We start from the raw sequence: 10,753 nt of genomic DNA on the forward strand, positions 1-10,753 counted from the left end.
TCCACTCTTGCCAAACGGGCTGAAACCATCAGTACATAATCCAAGGTAGACATTTCTTCTCTCATACGCAAAGTCGGGATACTTTGATTGGAAATGCTTCCACGCTTTTGCATCTGAAGGATGTCTGATCTTACCATCTGTTGAGTGCTCCGCATGCCATCTCACTTGTTGCGCTGTGCATTCAGACAGATACAACCTCTGTAACCTTTCCGTCAAAGGCAAATACCACATCCTTTTATATGGCACTGGAACTCTTCCACTTGTATCTTTATAACGAGGCTTTCCACAAAATTTGCATGTAACCCGCTGTTCATCCGCCCTCCAATAAATCATGCAGTTGTCGCTGCATACATCTATTACCTGATACGATAAACCAAGACCAGCTACGAGTTTCTGAACCTCGTAGTATGAACCAGGAGCTACATTATCCTCGGGTAGAATACTTTTTACAAAATCAGCAATCGCATCCACACAGTGTTCAGCCAAATTATAATCTGTTTTAATGCCCATCAATCTTGTAGCAGATGATAAAGCTGAATGACCATCACTGCAGCCTTCGTACAATGGTTGCTTTCCAGCATCCAACATATCATAAAATCTCCTAGCTTGTGCATTGGGTAAATCTTCCCCTATAAAATGATCATTTATCATCTGCTCAGTGCCTACACCATAATCTACATCCGTTCTAATTGGTTCTTCTAATCTAACCGCTGGCTGAGGTTTGCTAGTACTACTATGTTCATAATCAGTTTCCCCATGATGATACCAAATTTTGTAACTTCGTGTAAACTCACTCAAATATAGATGAGTCCAAACATCCCACTCTTTAATAACCTTTCTATTTTTACAATTAGAGCAAGGACATCTTAACATACATGTTTTTGCTTCCGGTTGTCGGTGAACTAACCCCATGAATTCGGTTATACCTCGTTGGTATTCTTCCGTAAGCAATCTCGTGTTCGGATCCAAATGAGGTCGATCGATCCAAGAACGAAAATAATTTGAAGAAGACATGTTTTTTATGAATCAAATTCGTGTGTAGAGAGAGTAAGAGGGAGGATGAAGATATGGAGTGAATGAATAGGAAGAGGGGTGCTTGTATTTATAGTTGAAATCCTGCCAACAGACCGAGGAAATTCCGACGGAATTCCGACGGAAACGGCTAGTTCGTCGGAATTTCCTCGGAATTTTTAAAATCTCCCAACGGCTATAATATATCCTCGGAATTCATCGATTTTTTCCGAGGAATACATTTTTCCTCGGTATTCCATAAGAATATTCCGACGGATTAATATTTCCTCGGAATTTCGTCGGTATATTCCGAGGAAATTCCGAGGAAACCAAATTTGGTGTTTCCTCGGAATATCCTCGGAAATTCCTCGGGATATTCCGAGGATTTCATTTTCCGTTGGAATGTCCGTCAGAATACCGTTGTTTTCTTGTAGTGCCTTCACACTACCTCCACTTCTTTTACATCTAAATAAACTGAAAACTCCACCTTTAAAAGATCAGAAAATGTGTAAATTATTAGTTTAACGTAAAACACAGAAAATTTCAAACACATGTATTCATTGTGTAAAATATTAAAGCATGGAAGACGTAGAACAAGAAGACACCAACTCCTTGAGGTCTAACAACTATGGTGATCAAATGTCTAACACTCCTCTTATCTAAAGCTCCCTCAAATGTTTCGTTTCTTGAAGCGTTCAAGACTCAAAGTTCATCTACAAATGCAGTTGTCAACTATTAAAGGTGTGTATTTTTGTATCCATTTGTAAACAATGGTAACTAAAGCCCTTTCTCAGGAAAAAAAACAAAGGTAACTAAAATGTTTTTCATCTTTAATTTGACAATCATTTTTGCCATAATACTAGTGATATATATATATTAGGTTGGTAATATATCTATTAATATAAAGAAGATCCCAACTCTCTTCTCCTCTTGCCACGTAAGAAAATAGTGCAAAGAGAGGCCGCCATGTGTCCCCCTCCTCAAAACTCACTGTTTCATTTATTAAAAATCGATAGATTTTTGAGCTTTTTTTGGTAACTCTTCCACCGATGGCTGATAAATCTCCAAACCTCACTTTTACGGAGTTCTATTGGGAAAATGTGCAAGTTTCGCCTCTAAAGTCTTCAAATCTGAGGCGAAATGGTATCTCGAATTCATGGTATTCATCTGAGGCGTCATCTTCCCATTGAGTATAGCGTCTTCTTCGAGCGGGAAGAGGGCTTTGCGTTGTACCTGGTCAAACTATTCATCTTCACTGAGAAGGGATCTGACGGAGGAGAAAGATGAAAAGATAGTCCCAAATCAGGTAATATTCTTTTTTTAATCTTCCTTATTGATCATTTCCCGTTTTTGTAGAAATACAATTGTTTTGTATATTAGTTTGTCCTTTCTTTGTGATTTGGAGATCTCTATTGAGCAAAGAAAACATGGACATAAAACGAAGAGATTAGTTTATTTATTGTTTCTTTGTATTGGAGGGCTTAACATCATCTCGGCTTGGAGGGATTAACTTCATCTCGGCTTAAATATTTTCCTCTACTATGACTTGACCTTTGATTTTTTTATTCATGTTAAAGACCAATCTTACATTGCTTTCCACGATTAAGAGTGTGGAGTTCCTTTCCTTGATGACAAGTACGTGGTGAACTCTCTTTTGTTTACCCTGCTGCTCTTTGTGGATTATTAATGCTCTTATTTCTTAAATTCAGTTTCCAGTTATTAAGCATGTCTGAGCCCTTGCGTAGTAAAGACATTCTTTCCAAAAAGACAATTATTAAGATAACTAAAATCAAAGTGTTATGGTAACATCTTCTCACGACCTTAAATCTCAAATGCTTTTGCTTTGTTTGAACAGGGAAGTTTTCATGGACTTTGATCCAAAAGAAACATCTGAACTAACTAATAGACAACATCCCCTGAGACTGCAACCCCCTCATTACTATCTACGGAGGCAAACAAAATTTGCAAGGTAACTTAATATTTATAATCATGATCATTGTTTATGTGTTATGTAAATTTATTTTTTGCTACTTAGTTTGTTATAAAGTTAGTGTTTCCTCCTCAGAAAATCCTAACGTCTTGGTTTCACATGTGCAAACAATCAGAAACATTTCCAAAGAGATCTACATGTTGTTGCCATCATTCCCTAATTACTCCGCTTGGCTCAGGTACCATACTAAATTCATACTTTAAATGAAATAAGCAATGTTTGCATCCTTTCAAAATGTTTGAAACTCTTATTTGGTTTGCAGTGTATATGGACGTTGGTTGAGGAGAATGAATGGCCAAATGAACTGAAGGATATCTCCACCATATTACCGGTTGCAGCTAGAACAAACTTTGAAGAAATGGACTTACTGGCTTACAGCTACGGTGGCTGTAACCACTTCGAGCATTGCAATAGTGTTCAATATTTATTGGGACATTTTCAAGGATTAGGTTCTCATGAACCGCAAGTACAAAAATTACACGGAGCATGCGATGATGAGTATGAAAATGATGATGATGGTAAATGGAGGAGGAGAAGAAGAAATGATGGAAACGGGTCAGACAGTGGGTTATTTGGGTCGGATAGTGATAGATCCAAAGTCTGAAACGAGTTTGATGTTAAATAACTTTGATAATAGATAAAATCTTTCTCCTGCGAAGAAGAAACATTACTTTTAACATACAAAATGTCAGATTCAAGCAATGGAAGTGTAAGCTTAGTTTTTTTTTTTTTTTTCCTTTTTAATTTTTTTCTTGATGTGTGTAACTCATATATCAAATTCATCTTTCTGCGTCATCATTCCAATCTGAAAAGCAGGAAGGCATAGATATGGGGAAAAGAATAATATCTTGAGACACAGGGTTTCATTTCCATATAGTCAAAGACCGATCTGTGAGAATACCTATTACACAAAAAGCTGTAAAACTATAAACTGATATGTTACGTTAAATCTGTATCTTTATGAAATAAGCTAATCTTTAATCACAGTGCTATACTGTACAATATTATAGTTTTTAATAAAGACTGGCTATAGATATGACAATGTACGAGAAAAAAAAACTTCTTTTAGGATGTTAGATTGAGATGTGCGTAAAAGAATTATTGAAATGTTGAAACTCTTTAGCTTAGCCGACTACATAGAATTTGAAGTTACTCACATACAACTGAACAAATATTCATTAGTCATTTTTCCTTCTATGGGGTTCAGGTTTCAAAAAACTCACGGGCAAGTTCATTCGTCAATGCTTGGCCTGGAAGTTTATGCTGTAGATAGTTTTGGTTTCAAAGGTTACTTGAACATATGTTGATTTTATGATATTGATGGAAAAAAATAATTCTTTCTTGCTTACCCAAGGTCCAACAATGGCAGCTCAATTTCCTCTGTTTATAATATATCTTTTCTTGGCTATGAGTTCTTTATATTCTCAATAGAATCCTTAAGCAGAGAAGAGAGTGCATAAGGCCATGTCTCAGAGAGGGATCAGTGATGATTTTGACGCAGAGAAGCTTCTTTGGTGAATTGCGAAGTTTTGAAGTCAGGTTTCACTGATTTTTTACTTCACAATGAAGCACAACGGAGTTGCAATGGTAAAGTCATGACGGCTCACTTTTTTTCAGGCCTAGATTCGACATGTGTGTACAGTGTACACACATTTTCTTTAACATGAGCTCCAACTGCATGATTTTGAATACAAAAGCTTTAACTTTCAACACGCTTACCTGAATCAACTGCTTAGGATGATTGTCTAACTGTGGAAACAGACATCATTTATCATAGGTTTTACATTAAGATATTCTGAAATTACTGATTAGAAGAACTATTGATAATGAGAATAGAGGATTCGCTTTTGGTTACATAGATGTTAATCTAATCCTTTGGTGTCATTGATATACTCATGTAGCGTCTGTGTACTCATTTAGTTGCATCATAATCACAAACTGAGAGCTGAAAGAACAATTTAAAAGAATAAGAAAACTGCACCAAATAGCAAAGAAGCAAATATGTAATTGTTGTTAGTCTGTACAATGTACTGTCGATTTGTATGAATTAAGCATGTAAAATATCGAAAATCTGTGAGAAACTTACCGTATATTTCACTATAAGTGTATTACCAAGTAATTGCATTACCAAGTGTTATTTTTACTAACTAACTTTATAAACAATGCATGAAATTTATTACTCTCCTTAACACCATGAGCAATAATTTACTTCACCCGCATATGTTATCACAAGATAAATCAAATTGACCTATTCAGAAAGAAAGAAAACACCAAATATATAGAAAACCAATCTCAAATTTACAAACAAATCCATAAAAATTTCAATTTATTTACATCGACTTTTACTATTCTAGATTTATAAAGATTATTAAAAAAAGTATTAAAATATATAAGAAAATCCATCATCCCAAATTAAAAATAAGCGGAGTTCAACGACAAGGAAGAAAAAGTAAATTATATATATCTTCATCATCTTTATTGTTAGTTGAGTATTTTTTTGGTTGTACAAAATATGACCTTAAACGAATTGAACTATTTGAAATTAAATTTTATAACTATACATTTAAGAGTTAATTTATAATATAAACAATTAGATTTCCACTTTTACTATTTTATTCAGCTCTTCAATATTATATTTTTCCTAACATAAACCTTAACGAAATGCAATCACGTTGAGTCTAATCCATTCGTACAAATGATAATCATGAGAACCACAAACCCATTTTTAAGAACCCAAAATATAGAAAACTACAATTAACCAACTAATTATGAATTCAGAGTTATCAAAAACATAAAACGAGAACACCATCTATACCTCATTCACTCAAATAATAATATCTTATAGGCCGCAACCTATTAATATAAACCCAAATATTGAAATCAAACATAATTAATCTTAAATAATCCCTCCACACCCTAATATTCTAAAAACCATAAACGTTTTGTATACAGCAAAACCTTACATAAAACACACGCAAAAAAAGTATACAATTATATAATTACATATAAAGCATTTCGCGCGGGCTGTCCCTAGTTTTTATTATATAAAGAAGAGTTTTTCTCTTCTATGAGGGTGCCACCTCATCAAATAGAGACACCAGAACATGACACGTGTACTTTTCAATCCCCAACGGTTGGGCTGTTATTTGGGCATCATGAATTGATTACACGGGCTTTTGATGTTTGTAATGTTGTCTGCACAAAACCTATTATTTAAACACGATAAGGACACTTCATCTTCGACAATTTTCATCTTAGCTTTCCAGGTTCTTGGTGTTCTCAGGGGCGAAGCCACTTAGTAGATAGGGGGTGCACAGGCACCCATAATTTTTTGATAAATTAGTGTAATCGTTAAAGAATTTTGAGTGTGCACCCATTATAATATATGATTATGCACCCATTAACATTTACATTTAGTCCAAAAGTAAATAAGAAAGAAAGAAAATATAGTTTAGCCCATTAAAAATTAAAACTTGCTCTGAAGCCCTATTATATTGTCTTTACTTTTTAGTAAAAACACTAACTATTTGTTCAATTTTTTTAATCGCTTACTTCTTCTAAAACCCTGCAAGTACAAACTATCAATTCGACAGAATTTTCTTCTATTGTCTACCATACAAAACTGGTAACTAATTTAATTTTTTTTGTTAGTGTTTTGAGTTGTTCCAACAATTATTTAAATATCATATAGATTTTTGTTTCAGTCGTAAAAGTCCAAAAGTCATAGAAAGTGGTTTTACTCTTGACGAATGGGTTAATGCCTTGATGTTTTTCAGGTTTTACATAGTTGTAATGTATATTATTATATAGGTTTCAAAAATCATGTTTTTTATATTCCACGGTTGATTTATATTATGTTTTCAGTTTTGATTAGATTTTTTCATCGATGAAAAATAGTTTGTTACTTAATCAACTTTGATGTTATTTATTTACTAAATGTAATTTATATTTATACATTTTTATATTTTGTAGATTAATCAATGGAACGGTACTACAAAAAAGCATCAGTTTCACCATCTGATAATACTTCACCATCTGATAATATCGGCGATTTACCATGGGATCCTGCTAAAAGAAAAAGTATCAAAGATTATCACGCAAACCAAGTAGATGAGGTAAGACGCAAATACCTTCTTAGAGGTCCGTGTCAACCACTTGGTCATAACTTTGAAAAGAAACTCATAAGTGGTAAAATGAGACGATTCAATCCAGCTTGGTTTGAATTGTATGGGAATTGGCTAGAGTATAGTGTATCGGAGGAAAAGGCTTATTGTTTGTGTTGCTACTTGTTTAGAGACGATGGATATTCTGGATTTGTGAAAGATGGATTCTCTAGTTGGAATAAGCCTGACAGGTTATCTTTTCATGTTGGAGACTTTAACAGCTCTCACAATAATGATGTCAAGAAATGTGATGATTTGATGAATCAAGGTCAATCCATAGTACATGCTCTGTATAAGAAGACTAATTCCATGAAAAATGAGTATCGTATCAGGTTAAATGCTTCGATTGATGTTTCTAGATACTTATTGCGACAAGGATTAGCTTTTCGGGGCCACAGAGAAGGAGAAGGGTCTTCTAACAAAGGAAACTTTTTAGAACTTCTGAAATACACAGCTGATCACAATGATGTTATAAAAAAAGTTGTTTTGGAGAATGCTCCAGGAAATAACAAGATGGTTTCTTCAGAGATTCAAAAGGATATTGTAAACGCTTTTGCAGAAGAAGTAGTGAAATCAGTTATAGAAGAAATTGATAATGGAGTGTTTGGTCTATTAGTAGATGAATCTGCTGATGTGTCTGACAAAGAACAAATGGGTGTTGTTTTTCGATTTGTTGATAAAAATGGAGCAGTCAAAGAAAGGTTCGTTGGAGTTGTCCATGTGAAAGAGACTTCTTCTTTATCTTTGAAACATGCTATTGATGAGTTGCTTGCTAAGTAAGGATTGAGCTTGAAAAAAGTGAGAGGACAAGGTTATGATGGAGCTAGCAATATGAAAGGAGAGTTCAATGGGCTGCGATCATTGATTTTTAGGGAAAACAACTCAGCGTATTATGTTCATTGTTTTGCTCATCAACTTCAGTTGGTTGTAGTAGCTGTGGCGAAAAAGATATTTGATATTGCTGATTTCTTTGATATGGTTTCTACATTACTGAATGTAGTTGGAGCTTCTTGCAAACGAAAAGATGTGGTTCGGGAACGTTATCGAGAGGAGATAAATGCTAGAATTGCTAGTGGTGACATTAACACTGGCAAAGGACTGAATCAAGAAATTTCTTTTCAAAGGCCAGGAACTACTAGGTGGGGTTCTCATTATAAAACGTTGCTGCGATTGGTTGGGTTGTTTTCTACTATTATTAAAGTTCTTGAGTATATTGAAGTGGAAGGCGCTGATGACTATAAGAGACGCCAAGCATATGGTCTTCTCAAGTACGTTCAGACCTTTGATTGTGTGATCTATATGCATCTGATGTTACTAATTTTGGGAATATGTGAGAATCTATCGATGGCTTTGCAAAACAAAGATCAAGACATTTTGAATGCTATGTCACTAGTAGAATCTACTAAGCGGGAGTTACAGAGAGTAAGAGATGATGGATGGGATTCGCTTATGCTGGCAGTTTCTTCTTTTTGTGAGAAACATGATACTGAAATACTCAATATGGATGAAGGTTTTATCGATTCTAAGAGGCCAAGGAAAAAAACCAACATAACTAATATGCATCATTACAAGGTTAATTGCTTCAATGCAGCTTTGGATTTGCAACTTCAGGAGTTCAATGATCGTTTTACTGAGGTAAACACTGAGCTGCTTACTTGTATGGCTTCCTTAAATCATGTTGGTGCTTTTCTTGGATTTGACAAGTCAAAATTGGTGAAGTTGGCAAAGTTCTATCCAGATGACTTTAGTTTTATGGAGTGTATATCTCTTGAGCAGCAACTTGGTATTTTCATCGACAATGTAAGACATGATCAACGATTTAAAGATTTGAAAAGTCTTGGAGATCTTGCTCTTATGATGGTAGAAACACATAAGTATATTGCACATCCTTTGGTTTATAGGCTTTTGAAGTTGGTTTTGACGTTGTCGGTTGCTACTGCAAGTGTTGAAAGATGTTTCTCTGCAATGAAGTTAGTGAAGACAGCTCTACGAAATCGAATGGGAGATCATTTTCTAAGTGATTATCTCATTTGTTTCATCGAAAAAGAATTGCTTGACGATGTCACAAATGAAGAAGTGTTGATCCGATTTCAAACAATGAGTGAAAGAAGAATGATTTTATAAAATATTGTTTTAATATTTTCAGAATATTTTATTTTATTATTTTCAAAATATTTTATTTCATATTTATTTTTGCTGGTGCACCCATACTAAATACTTTCTGGTTTAGCCCCTGGTGTTCTTCACCTTCTTCTTTCATAAACCGACCATTGAGTTTCTAGAAGTTGATGGGAGACGACTTTATAGGGCAGATCTCTGGAGCGATTTGATGTTCGTGTCGTTTGGACAGGATCTTTATGCCGGTAACGTAAATTAGAACCGTTATTTGAAAAACAAACTATTTCCTTTTCCTTTAAGATTTTTCATTTAGGATTAATCATTTGAGTTATACGTTTTCCAGTCGCAGAGGATTGCGGAGCTGATAGGATAAAGAAGGAAGCAAGCAGAGACAAAAGCAAGAAGGGAATCGCAGGAGAAAGACGCTTAGTGCTCTGGTACCTAATGATGTACGGTCATGAAGATGCTATGCATAAGAGATTGAAGAAGCTACTTAGAGGTTCGCGAGCAACAGAAAAGTAGGTGAAGGCGGACCAGTCTATAAAGCACACTTGATCACACCCCTCTTGCCGTTAAATTCTTGAGCTTGATGTTTCTCATTGGAAAAAAAAAGCAATTTCAACAGGAGGCTGAGGATCTAGAGTTAATATGGTTAGAGAAAAAAAGTATGCTCTGCTTTTATTACTTTCAACAAAACTGCTTTCTGACCGGTTTCTAATAAATTCACAACAGCTCTAATCCACTGACATTCAGACGTATGCTATATACGATAAGCCAATAGTTGAGTCACTTGCCTTCTTTGAAGCTTATTAAGAAACATTAGTTAGTGCTCTTTTTTTGTTAAAAAAGAAGCTATTAGTATGGAACAATCACTGACAGTAACTATTCTGAAGCTATTATCGTGTTCATCTTAGTATTTGAATACACAACGGCTATTAAAATCAGAGATGAAAATCATGTTTTCAATCTAAAAACAGAGTAAAGCTTGCTCTGTATTTAGATGTGGTGAATATTTTTTAGTAGAAGATTTACTCTGTGAGTATTATGCTTTTGAGTATCATTGATAGTTTTTTATATCACTGAGTTTCCTATGCGAGTGAATAAGCTTTGGGGTTCAAATTTGAGCGCTTATTGAAATTTTAATTAATTATAAGAGAGATGATTTTTATTAAAATTCTCACCCTTATTTGTTTCTTTAGTTAAACAAAAGATTCTCACATTTATCTGTTTGCAGGAATGGATTCCAGAGATAGGAGTTACTATGCAAAATTTTTGATGAACAAACACAATTCACTGGAGGAGAAGAAAAAAGAGGAGACTCTGAGCACACAAAGCTCAGATTCACGTTGTTGTCTCTGTAGATGGTGTGGATGATATCGAAAAAGCCACCGCCGCGTCTTCGAGCTCTGGGATGGATGAGCAAATGGCTAACACCAATGTGGCGCTTGCCGCGACCCTTGCGGATGCTCGG

General features: G+C 34.8%; 1 pseudogene; it reads left to right on the plus strand.

Annotated features, from left to right (window-relative positions):
- The first annotated feature begins 1,475 nt into the window (after nt 1-1,475).
- Nucleotides 1,476-10,024, plus strand: LOC106374475 (annotated as a pseudogene).
- Nucleotides 10,025-10,753: the final 729 nt, after the last annotated feature.

The sequence above is a fragment of the Brassica napus genome, chromosome C1, assembly GCF_020379485.1.
Source record: "Brassica napus cultivar Da-Ae chromosome C1, Da-Ae, whole genome shotgun sequence".
In the NCBI taxonomy this organism is placed as follows: Eukaryota; Viridiplantae; Streptophyta; class Magnoliopsida; order Brassicales; family Brassicaceae; genus Brassica; species Brassica napus.